General features: G+C 44.9%; 1 protein-coding gene across 5 annotated transcripts in view; it reads right to left on the bottom strand.

The window, feature by feature from the left end:
* SPIN1 (spindlin 1) overlaps positions 1-12,621 on the bottom strand; it is a 55,761-nt gene extending 43,140 nt beyond the window's left edge. For 2 of the 5 annotated variants that reach the window (XM_082335715.1, XM_082335713.1), the window contains exon 1: positions 12,058-12,299. The gene's annotated coding sequence lies outside the window, so the exon portion shown is untranslated. The other 3 variants (XM_082335716.1, XM_082335717.1, XM_082335714.1) reach the window with 3 other exon arrangements.
* Positions 12,622-18,674: the final 6,053 nt, after the last annotated feature.

Below are 18,674 nucleotides of genomic sequence, written 5' to 3'. Positions count from 1 at the left end.
ATCAAAATGTAACTGTTATGAACCTCAACCTAAGTAACCAATAAGGATATTGACATATAAGCAGTAATTCAGCACTTATAAAAAGCAGGGCCACAAAATACTTGAGAGACCAGGTTAGAACACACAGTTACCCATGTTAACTCTGTATACAACCATAGCTATGACAAGCTGTACTATGAACCCATTTACTCACGGATTTGAGACACACATGCTTAAACTTCTCCCATGATCAACACCACAGTAACTACAATCGTAACAGGCAGCATTTAATGAATCGGAAGTCTTTGTTGGGCACAAATACTGACATCAGCTGGGGATAGGGGGAGGAATTAGAGTGAAGTTATCGGGTAAATTAAGGCCTCCTCTAGTCACAAGAAAATGGACAAATAATTTTGTTAGGAATTACTGCAATGAAAGAGTAAACAGTAACATTTTGCAAAGTGAAGCATGATCACACTGATATAAAGACCCTAAGCCCCTACTCAAAAGCAGAGAAAAATTTCTCCCTACAGACCTGATTTTAAGAAAAGCTTATAGACATGATTAGACAATTGTAATCAGCAGTAATTTTCATCCTAAATCAGTAGTAATTTTCATCTTTGCAATGACCAGAAAAATCCTAAAAGAGGACTCAGGGAAAATGATCTCTTGCCTTTAGTTTGCATCTTGAAAAAGCTGACCAGTCATGAACTGAATTTGTCTTACTTTCTTTTTTTGTCTTACTTTCTTCACCTTCAGCCATTTTAGCTTACATTAAAGCAGTTCTCATACAAATGCATTCAAGTAACTGTTTACACTGGAAACGTAAATCACTTAAGTGAAAGCACTTGTTGTTAAGAATGTCAAGTCTCTTGCCATGGCTACTAACCAATAATGTAATCTTCATTTTTCCAGACCAACTGCAGAATATTCACTCACTGTCTACAATGTTAGTACGAACATCAACCTGAACAGATTACCAGCTTTAAATGGTGAATAGCTGCAATAGATGTCAAAGTTGTAATATGCAGTAACAGCAAGGCACTGAAAACAAAATTCAACATTGTATTATGAGCTCTAACTAAAGCTAACTACGCTGGTTTTGATACATTTGGAGGGTCAGTGGAAGAACAGTACTTTAAAACAAAAATTGCTACTTATAGAAGAGTAGTATAGCTGTCGAGAAAAGATATCAGAGATTTGTAATATTAGTATTACAGTAAAGACAGGATTCATCAGCAAGGAGAATGGTAACTTATTAAACTGCTGATCGTACTTTTTTTTCTCTATAAAAGATGAGAGCCATCAGCATTGTAACATTACATGGTATTTTCTTTGTTTACATACAGGTCTTTCAGATTTTTGGTGGAAAACACAACACATCCTGCATAACTAGAAGTCAGGAGGGGGTGGGAGGGGCAGGACAACAGGGAGGGAAAAATCAAGCTGTGAAACCACTGACTCTCCCTAGAAGCAGTGGAGACATCAGAACAGTCCAATCCTCGTACTGTTCGTGCTTTTCAAAACATGGAAGAAAAATGCATGAAGTGCTAGTTCTGAAAATGGTATGGTATCTGCATACTCATGAAACTAATCAGAAGATAGACCCACCATCAGTGAAGAAGGGGTTAGTATGTGAATTATTAGAGGAGCTTGACCCCTACAAATCGATGGGCCCTGACGCCATCCACTCGAGGGTGTTGAGAGAGCTGGCTGATGTCATTGCGGGGCCACTCTCCATAATCTTTGAGAAGTCGTGGAGATCGGGGGATGTCCCAGAGGACTGGAGGAAGGCAAATGTCACTCATATATACAAGAAGGGCTCAAGGGAGGATCTGGGTAATTATAGGCCCATCAGTCTTACTTCAGTCCCCGGGAAAGTCATGGAATGGATCCTTGAGTCAAATGAAGCACGTGACTGGGAAAAGCCAACATGGCTTCACCAAGGGCAGATCGTGCCTGACAAATCTGGTGGCCTTTATGATAAAGTGACCTGCTCGGTTGACATGGGTTGAGCAGTCGACGATGTCTACCTGGACTTCTCCAAGGCTTTCGATACGGTTCCCCACAGCCTCCTCCTGGAGAAACTTATGTGTTATGGCCTGGACAAGTGGTCTGTGCAGTGGGTGAGGAATTGGCTGATGGGCCGCACCCAAAGGGTGGTGGTAAATGGTTCTTTTTCAAACTGGCAACCTGTCACAAGTGGGGTCCCCCAGGGATTGATATTGGGCCCAAAGCTATTCAATACCTTCATAAGTGATATGAATAATGGGATCAAATGCAGTCTGATGAAGTTTGCAGATGATACCAAACTGAGTGGGGAAGTAGACACTCTGGAAGGGAGAGCCACCCTGCAGGAAGATCTGGATAGGCTGGAAGAGCGGGCTAACAAGAACCTTATGAAGTTTAACAAAGACAAGTGTAAGGTCTTGCACCTGGGAAAACATAATCCAGGAGTGCAGCTCAGACTGGGATCCACCTGCCTAGAGAGCAGCTCCACGGAAAGGGACCTGGGGGTCCTGGTGGACAGAAAGCTCAACATGAGTGAATAGGGTGCTGCTGTGGCCAAGAAAGCCAATAGGATGCTGGGTTGCATCGAAAAGGGCATCACCAGCAGAGATAAAGTCATTATCCCACTCTACTCAGTGCTTGTCAGGCCACACCTGGAATACTGTGTACAGTTCTGGTCCCCGTTATACAAAAAAGATGTGGACAGGCTGGAGGGGGTCCAGAGAAGGGCCACCAAGATGACCAAGGGTCTGGGAAGCCTGCCGTATGAGGATAGGCTGAGTGAGCTGGGTTTGTTCAGCCTTGAGAAAAGGAGGCTTAGAGGTGATCTCATCACCATGTACCAGTACTTAAAGGGGAGCTACAAAGAAGATGGAGACTCCCTTTTTACAAGGAGCCACATGGTGAGGACAAGGGGTAACAGGTACAAGTTACTCCCAGGGAAATTCCGATTGGACACGAGAGGAAAATTCTTCACAATGAGAATAGCCAACCATTGTAATAATCTCCCCAGGGAAGTGGTTGACTCTGCTACGCTGAACACATTTAAGACTCAGCTGGACATGGTGCTGGGCCATCTCGTCTAGACTGTGCTCTTGCCTAGAAAGGTTGGACCAGATGGTCCTTGAGGTCCCTTCCAACCCAGTATTCTATGATTCTATGATGTATTTAAGAGGAGGAAGAACTGTTTCAAGTTACTCTGAAAAGTTATTTACTGGACTGTGGAAAAAATATACTTTAAGAGAACACCTGCCTAAGTTTGAGTATATGGCAATTTTTGCTCAGAAACAGCTGCCTTAAACCACTGAATTCCTCTGGTTCTGTAGTAGCAGAAAGGTGACAAAATGATGGCAAGAAGAAAGTCAAGACTCTAAGAATGAGGACCACCTTGGAATCACTTGTTCCCTACCATACCTTGCTTGTCCCACAGCAAACATGCTTTCCTTTCTTAGACTTTGATACTAAGCTTTGATTAAAAACCCTGCTTTGAAATTACTTCACTGTGCATGCAGCGTGAATGGAAGTGAAATGAGAAAGTAAATTAATTGAGATAGGACTTCAGATTGAGAACTTTCAGCAGCAACAGGTAGAAATAGACTTTTCTCTTTTTAGCTTTGTAATCTAATTTTTCTCTCCAGAAAGCTTTATCTCTGACCTGAACTAGATTCACTAACACAAACATTTAACTGTATTTCCCGAGATTTTGCATCAATCTAGGTATTGGTAATAACAACAACCCCCCAAGAAACGCACATTCCTTTTTCCTTTTGGAAATGCACATACTTATTTGTAGAGAGGACTAAATTGTCCTGTAGTACTTGAAACAAGGTTCAGTCTACTCAGCTGAGGAGCAGAGAAGGTGAGAAATAGAAATTCAAAGAAGGAAAAAGTGAGGTATCTTCCAATGAAAACAGGACCTCAGAAGGCAGGATATCCTTCCCCATAAAAGCAGGTGAGGCTTTCTAGAAGTCTGTCCTACAGATAAACAGCGCACACACAAGAAGAGACAACCATGCTTCTGCCTTTTATGCTGATCCCTGCTTCATACTTAACCTTGAGCCACCTCTGCCCAAACATAAAGTCTCCTAGAAATGTGGTTAGAGGCCTAAGTGTGACTGAAAACTAGGATGTTTATTCACAGTGAAATCTCCCCCCCCTTCTCCTCCTTCAATTAATGTTACACATATGGGGAAAAACAAAAAACCCATCTCAAATGAATCCATATAAATTCCGTTCTTCAAGCATCTAGCCTAAAACAATCTGTAATGCAATGCTTCCTTCACCCCTGGTTCCCCACCAAGGTCACAGCAAGATATTACCATTTAAAAATATACTTTTCATCCATTATTAATACAGCCACATGTCCCTAGTGATATGAAATAACATAAATTTGTCTCCTCTCTGTTCAAACAAGCCACAGGTATACACAGAGGTGTAACTGAGGGTAGGAGTGAATCTCCTCCCCAACTGTTTAGCAGTTAGGAGAGCACATGAACCAGAAGATGGACTGCTTGCCCTCTCTGTCTTATGGCTGGCACCTAACAATAAAGTATGCTTTTTCTGACAAAATGGAGGTGCAGAAGATGGAGAGATGTAATTCACCCGAGGTACACTCCTGCAGGCTAGGGACTGAAAGAGATTTCTATCCTTATGCACTCCTAGAGAAGCCTTTTTCTCCTCCCTTCAGCAGTAGAGAGAGATGCCCCTGAGGACAGCCACTGTGAACGCTCCCTTCCCCTACCAACACGATGTCAAGCGTATGAGTATCCAACAATCCGTCATTTCCAAGTATATCAAACACCTGCATATTCCTTAACCCTAAAAGCACTTAAAAGTCAGATCTTTATGAAGTCACATGAAAGGCAGAACTTGCTGTTAAGCTATATTTTGAATATACTCTTGTCCGAGCATGGATTTTGACCAATCATATCTCACAAAACTACATCTCCACTGATGGGAAAACAACCATTAATGAACTTGTGCATCATCTTTCACCACTGAGAACTTCTGAAGGGGATTAATGAACAACAGCATCATTATGTCAACTTAATACAGCTCTCTGCAACTGGAAGGTTTTGAGAAGGAAGTAGTAAATTAATCTCTAACATATTCACTCCCATTCTGATTTCACTTTGGTGTTCAATCATTGCCTAAAGCACACATGGTTATAAAACAGTCCAGGCAAGCAACTGTCCAGAATCAGAACTGTCCAGAAGCTGTAACCAACTTTCTTCCAAGTACAATTATACAAGTTATACAATGTACATCCTTCCAAGCATTATTTTTATTTCATCATTCCTAGAAAATTGAATAAAGACAGTCTAATCTGCAAACATTTTTACAGTTCAAGTTGAAGACCAGAGATAAGTTACAGACATGTAGAACAGCAGACACAATACTTGCCAGTATATGGTATGTACTTACCTTTGCATACCAGAAGCCTAAGCACTGCCCTGAATTTTAGCAGATGTCATGTTTGTCAAGGCATTTGGAAAAGGTTACAAAGAAAACTTAACAGAAATGTCACCAGGGAAGTGTTCTAGAACATGCCTCTCCCATGCTACTCAGCTCGCAACACAAATTAAATATGGAAATTTCCAGCTTTCTAGATTTAAAAATCTCAACAGTAAACACAAGATCATACACTGGACTTAAGCTACCTTTGTTCAGCATACTCGGGAAGAATTCTGCACAAGGAACATAAATACTAAATTAGGAAAATGAGTTATGCAACAGAAATAATTATTTGATTTTAATAAATACCAGACCAGAAGTCTGACATCTAATAAATCTTTCAGTTTTTACCCACTTAGGTTAAGAGGTTATGATATAGCAAAGTCCATTTTTACATTTTAAGAGGTTATGATATAGCAAAGTCCATTTTTACATTTAAATTGGATTAATACAAGTTCAGAAGAACAAAAAAAAAGGGTTTTTTTGAAAGAGGGTCAAATTGAAGTCTATATAGGCGAAATTTTACAGACCTCAGCATGATGGCATAGACTGGCTAGAACAGCTTACTATGCTTTAGAATAAGTCAAAGAACATCACTGGAAAAAAAGTCAAGCTTACTACTTTTTCATTTTATATATGACTAGCCACATCTGGGTAGAATAGTATTGTGCTAAGAAGTAGCATCAGTGGTGGACACTGAATTCCCAGGTAATGTTACACTTAACAACCTAGTTAGCATAGTAACCTTAAAATAGATTAAATTTACAAACATTCCCTATATTCATTAATTGTTCTGCTCTAGCAGGAATCTTAAGGAGAAAAAACAAAGCAACACAATGGATAGGAAAAAAAAAGCCTCTGAGGTACACATTCAGAAGGTACGGTCATCTTAATAGGCTACTCCCAAAGTTACATGGTTACTTTGCAAAGACTGGGATCTCAGGATTCAAGACTCTGAACCATTAGCAAAACTGTCTGAACACAAAAGGATGGAAGGTCCACCAGTTGCCTTGAAGAAAGCAATGCATTAAGAATAGCTAGGTTACCACACACCACCAATCGCTCAAGAAAGGCAGCTGTAGCGATTGAACCCTGGGCCCTTCAGCTGAGGTAGCTGGCACTGTTAGAAGGGGACCCCCAGCTACAATGCAGCCAGAGAACAGGACCCACATACAGCTAGGCCAGAAGTAGCGAAGTGAAAATGAAGAGATGTCTTCAAAGACGGCAAGTGGACTCAACAGTTGGTCACCATGATAAAAAATATTCTCCCTACGCAAGGCCACCATAAGTCAGCACTGTGAGAACAACTGGCAAACTAATGGAAAACACAACAACAAAGGAGTAACCAAAATGATACAAGTCATTTTGTTCAAACTATCATATGGAACCGAAGGTCTAAAGATACAAGTAATTTTGTTCAAACTATCATATGGAACCAAAGGTCTAAAGTTCAACAGTCATTCTGTATAAGTTAAGTATTTACTAAATCATTTAAATCCACAGAACTGCTCTTGAGATAAGTATCTACTTCACCAGTACTTGTAGGTGCAGACCTCGAATACCATATCGGAACATTCAACAGTAACATTAAAAAAACAAAACAAAACAACACCAAATCAACCAAGCAAACAAAACCCAAACCAAGAGCTAATCAGCTCTTAGGGGTTTATAAGCTTTAGTCTTATCAAAAAGACCATAAAAACCTACTTGTAAGTGCTTACAGTATACTGTCAGTAACTCTTATTCTGCAAGCAGATCTCAAAAAAAAAAAAAAACCAAAAACCAAACCAGAAGATATTTCAACAACATTTCAGCCACCTTGCAATTAACTGCAAAGATTAGAATACCATTAGGCTAGTTAAGGCTAGTAGTCACCACAGGTAATGACAACAATTTCTATATGTTTCAGCATTTTGTGGATACATTTCAACAAAGTTTCCAAGTAAGCAAGTCAAACAAGACCTCATATAGCATAGATTTACAGCAGTTTCACAACACACATTACAGGAAAGAAACATAAGAAGGTAACCCGGATTTGTAGAGCCATTCTCTGTAATCTGATAGCCAAATCAGTTTACCTCCTGAATTCCGCATGGCATCAGCAAATTCACTTTTTACACTACAATGGAAAGTTAACTGCAACCACCACATGGTGAAAGCAGTAAGTTTGAACTACATTATTTTACCATTATTTGAAATGGATCAGTGATGAGGGCCCCCTTGTCACTAGAATCAACTGCTCACAGATAAATACAAATTAGTTAACTACACTGTTTCAAGGAACTCAACACTTATCCATGTCATAGAGATGTGGATGGAAGCAGTCTGCACATTAGACAAGGAAGGTCACATTCCCCATTCCTTTACGTCACGTGGTATGCTGACACCTAGGTAGTATCTGAACAGCAAGTGGGACACATCTTGACATACAGAAAGTACTCCTTAGGAAAACCAGTGACAAGAAAGATCAGCGTCCACCTTCCAATCATAAAACCACCGAACTCTGAAGCGTAGTAAGAGAAGGAAAATGAGAAAAATGACAAACCAAAAAATTCTCTCACACCTGGTGTAAGAAACAAGCTATCTAACCATACAACAGGAAATAACTTTCCATAATAGTGATTCTCTCTTGGCTCAGCTTCAGTGAGCAGCTTTCGAAAGAGGTTTTTTCAACCACTTTGTTGAATCGGTTTTAGTCATGTACAAAAACATATTCTCATGCCATACGATCAAGAAGTCAAGTCTGATCTTTCTAATACCTGGGGAAAGAAAGGAAAGGGGGCAAGGAAAACCAAAATGAAAGCATGAAAAGTTTATAGCAACAGGCTTCCTTCTAAAAAAAATGGCTGTTTCTTTTCTTCAGAAAACAGAATCTTACGGAAAATCTTTCATTTGTCAAACATTAAACAAATTATGCATTACATTAAAAAAAACACTTTAAAATAGATATTGCATCAGCTAGATGTTTACAGATCTGAACATGTCAAAGAGTGCAGCTTGGCAACAGATAGCAAGGAAAGATACAGGGAAAGAAGTCAATGGAAGAATACTACTCGGATTGAGAAAACACACAAAAAGTATTGAAGTATAAGATCAACTAAAAGTGCTTATTACCTTTAGAACTTTATATTTTAATTGGTAATTTCATAAATATTTAGAACTACACTGGCTCATGATTTACTTGATTGAAGATTCACTGAAAAGTATTTCTTGAAAGAAATTGGTTAATTTCTAACATCTTCAGCAAGCTGATCACTGAGACTGCATTTCTTGCAGTCGTCTTTTTTGTCAGTCTCACTTCCCAATATGAAAAAGTAAACAGCTTTGGAAAAGAAGATTTTACTTGTATCTGTTTTTTAATTTGGTTAAACACAGCCTAGCATTACCCACAACGACAAAAACACTGGAGTGTCTTCACTTAGTGGTACCAAAGACACAAGGATACATCAAGTTTTTCACCTAGATCAGCTCCTCATGGGATAGTAAGACCCACAATATTGATTTTTGACCAACTCATCAACACAACCAAGACAGAAAGAAAAATCTTCTAGGTGTCATAGAAAAGAACACAATTGCAAGCTATAGTGAAGATGCTATTGACAAGAAACTTCAAAAAGCTAATGAAGTAGAGCTGAATTTTACAGAATAAAATTCAGTTCTAGCAACAACACTACAACGTACCAGAATTAAGAAACGTGACTATTTTTAAGTGATCCATTATTTAAACAGATGTGTTGTGGATGGCCTATTTTTATTCCGTTTATTTTGCTCTTCAGCCTAAGAATCAGCTTAAGTATCCAAAGGCCTATTCTGAGGGAGGAGCTGCATACTAAAAGAGTGAAATGTATTGAGGTAAGAGAGCAATAATTTCAAAATTTGGTGGCTATCATAATGAATGACTAATTAGCTACAACTGGTAAGCTGTTCTAGTGGCTTTACCAATATTGCCTTCAGGTTGTTAAATGTGGAAAAAAAAGTAACCGACTGCTGCAGGAATCTACTGATATATCAAGTTACAGACTTTTGCTCGGACTTTTCCATCTAGAAGTAATACAGTTGGCTCAGGAGCCATGACGTAGATACACATTCCAAAATGATCTTGTAACTTGGACGACTCCATTTAAGTTTGACATTGTTGTAAACTCATTGTTATAAATTATTCTCTCCTCACCGGTTCATCAACACTTGTCAATGGGGATGAAAAAAGCAGCAGAAGTATTACTATATGATGCTTAATTCTAGCATTGAAGTGCAGTATTTATTTCTATCTCAGTAAAGGCTGTATGATTATGCCATGGCAGTGCTTCTCCACTAGAAGCTTCCAAAGCAAAGTAGACAAAGACAACAGAGCTAGGACATTTGTTACTTTAGGGCAGCGCTCAGATGTTAACAGAAGCCATGGCTACCCACGTGTATATGACTGAATAAAGACTGTGTCTTTAAATATTATCCTTGAAAAATGAAATATTTACTATGAATTACAGTAATATGTCTAGAAAGCAATATAAAGCATTGTGTCTGAGTACCTTCCGCATTCACCCTGAAGTTACAACCCAGATATAAATCTGATCCACGGCAGACCACTTTAGATATGCTCAACAAACTACCTTCAAACGTTATTTTGGTTTTACGTCATAAGCAAGCAAAAAAACAAGCCATATTCATTGAAGCCAGAAGGGGGTGCTCTGAATAACTGAGGTGGGGGGTATTGAACTGAGCATTTGCCTTGTGTTAGGAGAGGTCAGAAGCATGCTGTCTTGTTTTAGTCTGGGAGCTCACTTAAGTTCACGATGTCATGCCTTTTTTACAAAAAAGGAATCTGAAAAGCAGGAACGCTCCTTGTAGCGAAAAGGAAATACTTCGGTTTGTGCTATTGTCATCGCAAGGGCAAATCCATCTGTGACAGAAAACTAGGAACACAAAGACCTAGCAAGTGTTAATTCCAGTTTTGTATCCCATGATTTGTGAGCTGTTCAAGATACTGACAAGGAGACACAGGGAATGCAAAGAAATCCAAAAAGCCTGGGCTACGGTTTTTACCTACACAATGCCTATTCTGACATAACTAGTTCAGGTCCTTTTAATGTGACTGTGCTGAGTTGATACCTTACACCGAACCACATCCTGAAATGAACGAAACGGCCCTAGATCATTCTGCAAGTGTAATACAGTATTTCATCTCTGCCAGCACTTTGATGCATCAGCCTCCCCCCACCCAAAAAGAGAAAAAGATACGCACATTCCAATCAAGCCTCTCTCAGCGGGGCTCACCCAGTTCCCCCCCCTCCTTCCCTCCCTTCCTCCCTCGCCCCAGGCCTTGCCAGGTTCCCAAACCCCCTCTGATTTTAGGTTTCATTTTGTTGTAAACAGCAAAACGAAAGGAGAAAGCTTCCAAAGCGAGGATCCTTACCCTTGAAATCCCGCCATGCGCGCAATAAGGAGGGTGAATTGTTTTTCCTCTTTTTTTTGGATGGGAGATGAGGGGGGAGGGGGAAGAAACAAAAGCCTAAACGGAGGAGAGGCTAAGCGGCGGAGACAGAGGGAGAAGGCGGAGACCCTGGTGGAGGAGCAGGGCGAGCGTCAGCCATGTTGTGTGTGTGTTGGTCCAGTATTTACAAACCTGCAGCTGCAGCAGCGCTTGGAGTCTGGGAGAGAGGGGAACGAAGGGAGGGAGAGAGAAAGGCGAGGAGGGAGGAGAGGCAGGCAGAGGGAGAGGGAAGGGAGGGAGGGAGGAGGGGAGAGCGGCGGCAGCAGCAGCAGACAAAGGATCCCAGCGCAGCCCGAGCGGAGCGCGCACAGGCTCGCACACGCACGCACGCACACACTCGCACACACGCGGGGCGCCTCGCGCCGCGGCAGCGCTGCCCGCAGCCCTGCCGCTGCCAGCCCCGGGCGGCAGCGCGGCGGCTCCCCCTCCGGCTGCCGCGGCCCGGCCCGGCCCCGCCGCCACCGCACTCACGCCCCCTTCGCCCCGCTTTCCCGCGGCGGGAGGGGAGCGGGGAGGCCGGGGCACGCTTCCCCACGCCTCCGCCTGCCCCGGAGCGCGCTACCGAGGGGGAGGCTTATCTGCCGGCAGCCCCTCGGCGGGCCCCAGCCCACGTACAATAGCTCCGCAGCGGGGAGGGGGGGGCGACCCCTCCCCTCCGGCAGGGGACGGAGGGTGGATGCCGAGCGGGGCCCGTGCCAGGGGAGGGCGGCAGCCCCCGGAGCCGGGAAGGGTGGGGGTTGCCAGGCAGCCGGGGCGCTGCGGGGGAAGGGAGGGCAGAGACCGCAACATGAGCCCGGGGCCCCCGCGGCCCCGCTGCCGCCCGCCTCCCGCTGCTTCCGGGCGGGCCGCTGAGGCGGGGGCGGGACGGGAGGGGCGCCGGACCGCGGCGGAGGAGGGGGCGCGGGGCCGGGACACCGCGGGCGGATACATAATGTCAGCCCCGGGGGAGGGGAGGCGAGGGGAGGCGAGGCGAGGCTGGGCTGGCAGCGGCGGCTCCGGCTCCCCCCACAGCGACTCCCTCCGGCTCTGCCCGGTACTGGGCCGGGCCAGGCCAAGGGCGGCGCGACGGGCTGCGCTCTCCCCCCCTCCCCCCCGCCTCCCCTCCCCCGCCTTCCCCGCTCGCTCACCTGCCGGCGGGACGGGCGCCCGGGGGTGCCAGGCGGGCGGCCCGGGGGTGCCAGCGCTGCAGCCGCTGCCGCAGCCCCCTGCCTCGCCAGGCCGCTCAGCTCCTCCGCGGCGGCAGCGGGGACGGCCGCTCCCCTTGTCTCGTTTGCCCCCCTCCGCCGCCGCCGCCGCTGCCTCCTGCTCGCCTCTGCCACATTTGGATCCCCCTGTCCCTACGCCAGCTCCGCCGCCAGGATAGAGGCCTCCTCACCTTCCTGCCAAATAGTGAGCCGCCCGCATCGAGCCGTTCAAAACACAGGGCCGGGCCCCGCCCTCGTCCCCCCGCCCTGCCCTGCCCCCCCGCACCGCGCAGGCGCACTGCGCCGCCCAAACTGCGACAGGAGCGAGGGACGCGCTCCCCCGCCCCGCCCGCCCTCGCCGAGCCCAGCGCGCCTGCGCGCCCGCCGCCGCCCGCCGCCCCTCTGCCGCCGCTGCGGCCCGCGCGCTACCCACCGTCGCGGCGGTGCCGCGGGGCGCTGCCGGGGCCCTGCGGCGGGCGGCGGGCGGCCGGCTGGCGGGCCGCCTCGGAACACGGCCTACCCGGCCCTGGGGCGGCGGGCGGCCCTCGCCCCGCCCCGCCCGCTCGCTCTCCGCAGCGCGCCCAGCGCCGCCTCACGGGCGGGCCGCAGCGGGCCGCGGCGGCGGTGCCGCTCACCAGCCACGGCTCCTCCCCGGGCAGGCCCCGGGGCCGCGGCCTGCTTGGGGCCCTGGCAGCCTCACGGGGTTCGGGGCGCCCAGCGGGTTTCTGCGGCGTCCCTGGTCACCTTGCAGCCCTCAGACAATGTTCAGGCCATCTGGGAAAGAGGTGGTGGTCGTGTTTGTGCAGAGAAGCCCAGCAGTGTCCAGGTGCCTGAAGGCTGGCTAGCACTGCACATGGCTCAGGAAAGTGTTTGTCGGTCATCGAGGCTCTCGAGTGTGCCGAGTATAGCGTGATCTCAACGAAAAGCAAAAGGCTGCATTTTGCACTAAACTGTCTTCTCGTCGCAAAAGAGGCAATGTTGTTGGGGTGGAGATGGAGTCGATCCTTCAAAACTTATCGGATTCTTTTGAAAACATCCTTGTTACCTGTGGAACACAGAAACAAAAAAGGGGGTGGGGGAACACTTCAAAAATGCCAGCTGAACAAAAGCATTGGTTACAAGTTCTTTACACAGTCTTGATAGACTCTCGTGGGTGCTCCCAGCTTTTGGGTTCCCTTAGGCTGACGGACAATACCTGAGAGGGCAGTTGATGGAAAACCTGCAAGCAGTCAAGACTTGGTTCAGCAATTGCCAGACCACAGATAAGTGTCAGCTACTGAACCACTAATGTTAAATCCCAGGGCATCTAGAAGAGAAACAGCAAGCTTTTTAACTGTCATGTAGAGTGTTTTCTAATTAATGAGATGTGCACGATCTAGATGGAGTTGAACACGAGGTAATTCAGTAAGCCATACCAGAAATTTTCAGATGAAACTGTGTGTAGGCCCTTAATCACAACAAAGAATAAACGAAAATCATCTGTAGGCATTCTGATGAAAACATGATACTGTGTCATCAAATCCTAGACCATCAGTTTGGTACGTCATTCAAGCATAGATTTGCAAGAGCCATTGATAGCTTCAGACTGACAACAAAATGGGAAACATCAGTAAGTAAGACAGGTGAACAGCTGGGGCCTGGTCTGCTTTAAGAAATCAAATGAGTACTTTCTTTGAAGTAGAGCTTGGCAAGTGTATCGTGACATGATACAACTTTTTTCTGTTACAATATCATAAGGCAAACTGCCATTCACTAAGGGAGCCATAAAGTATGGTTATGTGTAAGGGTTTTGCATGTGGCTAAGAGCCACCTGTGCACTCGGAGTCCAAGAAATGAAATTGATTTGGGGAAAGGATGATTTGGTTCAAAAGATGGGTACACATCTGGGATTTCTTAGCTCAACAGTAGCAAATACACAGGGTAAAATCCAAATTCCCAGTTCACACTCACAGGTCACGTTATTCATAAACTCAGAGTCTTTGACAGAAAATAAAATACAGGAACATGAATGTACAGGCAGACATATTTTGCTTAAAATTGTTCCTGGCAAAACACGAGAACAAAGAATCATGTCTTTAGTCAGCCCTTTGTTAATTTCATAACGCTAAATTTCATCAAAGAGGGACTGCATCCCCAGTAATTCCTCTGACAAAGGGGCTCCCCAGAATCTGGGACATTGTCTGTTTACAATTTAGAGAAACTTACAACAAGGATGACTGACTAAAGAGAGAATCTTCCCGAGAGCATCAGGAAAAGAGAGGGGGAGAGAGTGAGAAAGCATGAAAAAGAGAGCTTTGCTTTCTTATAACAGTAAAGTGAAGAGAAATGTACCTGTCTTTAAGTTTTAGACATTGTCACTTTCCTTCCTTTCTTCTACTTCTTTCTTTCTCTCTCTTTGTATGCAGACTCCATAGTTATTTGAAAAACTTGCATTGATTCTTATGGAGTCTTAATAAATTTACCGATATTAACAGAAGGGGCCTTTAAAAGCTGTTGATGGCAGTACCAGCACAGAATAAAAGGTTGCTGTTAATCCTGGGCTGCCTCAGGGTAGTTGTAGATGTTTTCTTCTGGGAACAAAGGGAGGTTCCAGGGAGCCATTACCTTGGAAAACCGTCCCAGAGCAGGATCATCAAGTGCCAACAACTCTTTCAGGGGCTAACCACTCTTCCTAGTTCTCTGTGGGTATGTCCACAGAGGGAGACTGCATTTTCATGCCTGGATGGAGAAATGCATGATCATGCATTCCCATCCCATGCCCATCACAGGTGTGGTGATCCATGAGCTGGCATGGGAGAGTGTCCACTTGATTGAGAAGCATTTGAGGTTGTCTGCCTGTCAAGCCCATTTGTTTTTTCTTCTGAATTGCTAACAGCTCGTGCCTGACTAACCCTTAGGCATGGCAGGGCAAACCCAACTGTTTAACCCTTGCAGCTTTGGATCTGACCTTCTGCTTCAGCCAGACTGTATGAGCCAGTGGATTCCCTGAGTGCAAGCTTGGAGCTCTGCATTACACTCCCTGCTCCCTGTTGCTTGAGCACCTTTTAGAGAATTTTGCCAGCAAAACTGTGGGTGACAAGAAGGCAGTGTCTCAAGCTGTACAAGTTTTAATTTCTTCCAACAAGCCAGACATAATCCTGCAAGAACTGTGAGTATTTTAAATATTAAAATTTTTATTATGAGATGAAGCATGATTGAGAACATCTGGTTAGCTGAGAGTGACCAACTGAGCAGTTTTCCAGCACTCATGATTCCTGCCTACTTCAGCAGCGATGCTAGAAATTGGTTGGTTGTTACGGAAAACTTTGAAGAATGCTGTTTCTCTCATTTGCTTTGACTGTTGGTGTAAGCTGGGGTGGGTGAGTGAGTAAGGCTTCTAGGAAGGTAAGACCTATACCTAATCAAATGGGGGATAAAGATTGATACAGTTGAGGGTACAGCTTAATAATGCTATACTGTCCAAGTAGGGTTATAAAATCAGTAATCACATGTGCATATCACTGAGATAGTACAAGACAGGTGTTGAGATAAGCAACCATTGGTTGAATTTTCCTAAAATTAAAAGAATCATAGAATCATAGAATAGTTTGGGGTGGAAGACATCTTTAAAGGTCATCTAGTCCAACCCCCTTGCAGTGAACAGGGACATCTTCAACTAGATCAGGTTGCTGACAGCCCTGTCCAACCTGACCTTGAATGTTTCCAGGGATGGGGCATCTACCACCTCCCTGGGCATCTTGTTCCAGTGTTTCATCACCCTCGTCATAAAAAAATTTCTTCCTTATGTGTAGTCTGTATTTACCCTCTTTTAGTTTAAAACCATTACCCTTTGTCCTGTCGCAACAGACCATACTAAAAAGTCTGTCCCCATCTTTCTTATCAGCCCCCTTTAAGTATTGAAAGGCTGCAATAAGGTCTCCCCAGAGCCTTCTCTTCTCCAGGCTGAACAATCCCAACTCTCAGTCTTTCCTCATAACTGAGGAAAGACTCTGACCAGTTTTGTGGCCCCCCTCTGGACCCCTGCTCCAACAGGTCCGTGTTCTTCCTGTGCTGAGGACTACAGAGCTCAATGCAGTACTCCAGGTGGGGTCTCATCAGAGCAGAGTATAGGGGCCGAACCACCTCCCTCGACCTGCTCGCCACACTTCTTTTGATGCAGCCTAGGATATGACTGGCTTTCTGGGCTATGAGACAACGTTGCTGGCTCATATCCAGCTTTTCATCCACGAGTACCCCCAAGTCCTTCTTGGCAGGGCTGCTCTCAATCCTTCATCCCCCAGCCTGTATTGATACCAAGGGTTGCTCCAACCCAGGTGCAGGATCTTGCACTTGGCCTTGTTGAACCTCATGAGCTTCACATGGGCCCACTTCTCGAGGTTGTCCAGAGAAGTGAGAATATGCAGTTCTGACACACAAATGACCTCTACCAACATGAACTACAGGAGTTATTCTCCTTGACTAAATCAAATGTACAGGAGGAAAAATCAGTGGAGTGTGGTGACAAACAAGGGTTATGAGTCTCTAACCTTTGCCCTTCACAAGCAAAACCAAGAGTCATGTTTGTGACAACCTTCAACATTCACAGTTTTAAAGCTGTTTCTTTCTCAGTATCATAGTGGTTCATGTCCCTAGAATACCTTACTAATGCTACTTTGCTTGCAAACCCAGGTGGATCACAGGATCAACATTCAATATGTCCGTTAGCATCTGAAATTAGGATTATGAATAATCGTTGTTTTATGTCTGGATGATTTGCTGCATTCAGTTAGAGAAACCTCATTCATGGTTAGTGGAGGTTTGATCAATGATGTTACTTCTGCAAGAATGTTACCTGTTCTAGCTTCTTGTCCTGGTTTCAGCTGGGATAGCATTGATTTTTCTTCCTTGTAGCTGGTATACAGCTGTGTTTTCGATTTAGGAGGAGAATAATGTTGATAACACACTGATGTTTTAGTCGTTGCTAAGTACTGCTTAGACTAGTCAAGGACTTTTCAGCTTCCCATGCTCTGCCAGATGCACAAGAAGCTGGGAGGGGGCACAGCTGGGACAGCTGACCCAAACTGGCCAAAGGGCTATCCCATACCGTATGGCGTCATGCTCAGTATATAAGCTGCGGAAGAAGAAGGAAGGGGGGGACGTTTGGCGTGATGGTGCTTGTCTTCCCAAGTAACCGTTATGCGTGATGGAGCCCTGCTTTCCTGAGGATGGCTGAACACCTGCCTGCCGATGGGAAGTAGTGAATGAATTCCTTGCTTTGCTTGTGTGCGCAGCTTTTGCTTTACGTATTAAACTGTCTTTATCTTGACCCATGAGTTTTCTCACTTTTACTCTTCTGATTCTCTCCCCCATCCCACCAGGCGGAAGTGAGCGAGTGGCTGCGTGGTGCTTAGTTGCTAGCTGGGGTTAAACCACGACATCTTCAAGGGTAATTCGCATTTCTTCATTATGCTTTTGGCTATCCCAGTCATTCGTACACTTAGTACTTGTGTTTTCAATGCCTCCACCACTGTCTCAATTCCCCAGTGAGTTGCCTGGTGTTGTCTATTAGCCAATTCGTGCATAATTTCCTAACTATTACTTGATGTGAAGGAGTTACCCACTACCCTTCTGATGGTGCCTTCAGTAGATTAGCCAATTGATGGTCTTCTGGTGTATACTGCGGACTCTTACGTCCCAGCCTCTGGACCTTTTCCGGTAAAACTAGCAATATTTGACTTTCAGCTGCTTCTTTCGCGGTTTTATCTGCCAGTCGATTTCCTATATGCACAGGACTCTTGCCGAATTCATGTGCTTTGCAACGCATGATTGCCACTAGTCTAGATAGATTTATTGCTTGTAATAATTGTTGGATTGTTGGCTCGTATTTGACTGGGGATCCTTGAGAATTTAAGATTTGAATTTAAGATTTAATCCTTCCAAATGGTCCCATGAGCATGGACTACCCCAAAGGCAAACTTTGAATCTGTCAATATATTAGCAATTCCGTCTTTTGACAATTCTAATGCTCTAAGGAGGGCTATGAGCTCTGCTTTCTGGGCCCATGTGTTGGATGGCAGAGCTTTAGCCTCAGTTACTTCTTTAATGGTTGCTACTGCATATCCTGCTTTTTGTATTCTGTCCCACATAAAGCTACTACCATCTACAAACAGATCCCAGTCCGCATTGTCCATTGGTATGTCTTTCAAGTCTGCTCTGCTGGAGTACGTTTGTTCCATTGTCTGCAAGCAGTTGTGAATTAATTCTTCTCCACGAGGATCAGTAGTTAGGAAGGTCGCTGGATTTAGGATGCTGGTTAGTTCCATGTCCACATCGTCTTGTTCCAAAAGAATGGCTTGGTATTTTCAGCATCTGACTTGGTGACAGCCAGCGTCCTCCTTTTTGTTCCAGAATCGTTGTAACAACATGGGGCACAAACACAGTTAGTTTCTGCCCAAGCATCAATTTTTGGGCCTCTTGGATCAGTAATACTGTAGCTGGCACTGCTTGAAGACATGCTGGCCATCCTTTGCTAACATTGTCTAATTGTTTTGAAAAGTACCCCACGGGCCTTTTCTATGATC

The sequence above is a fragment of the Platalea leucorodia genome (genome assembly GCF_965183815.1).
Source record: "Platalea leucorodia genome assembly, chromosome: Z".
Lineage (NCBI taxonomy): Eukaryota > Metazoa > Chordata > Aves > Pelecaniformes > Threskiornithidae > Platalea > Platalea leucorodia.
This window is presented reverse-complemented; position numbering and strand designations above follow the sequence as displayed.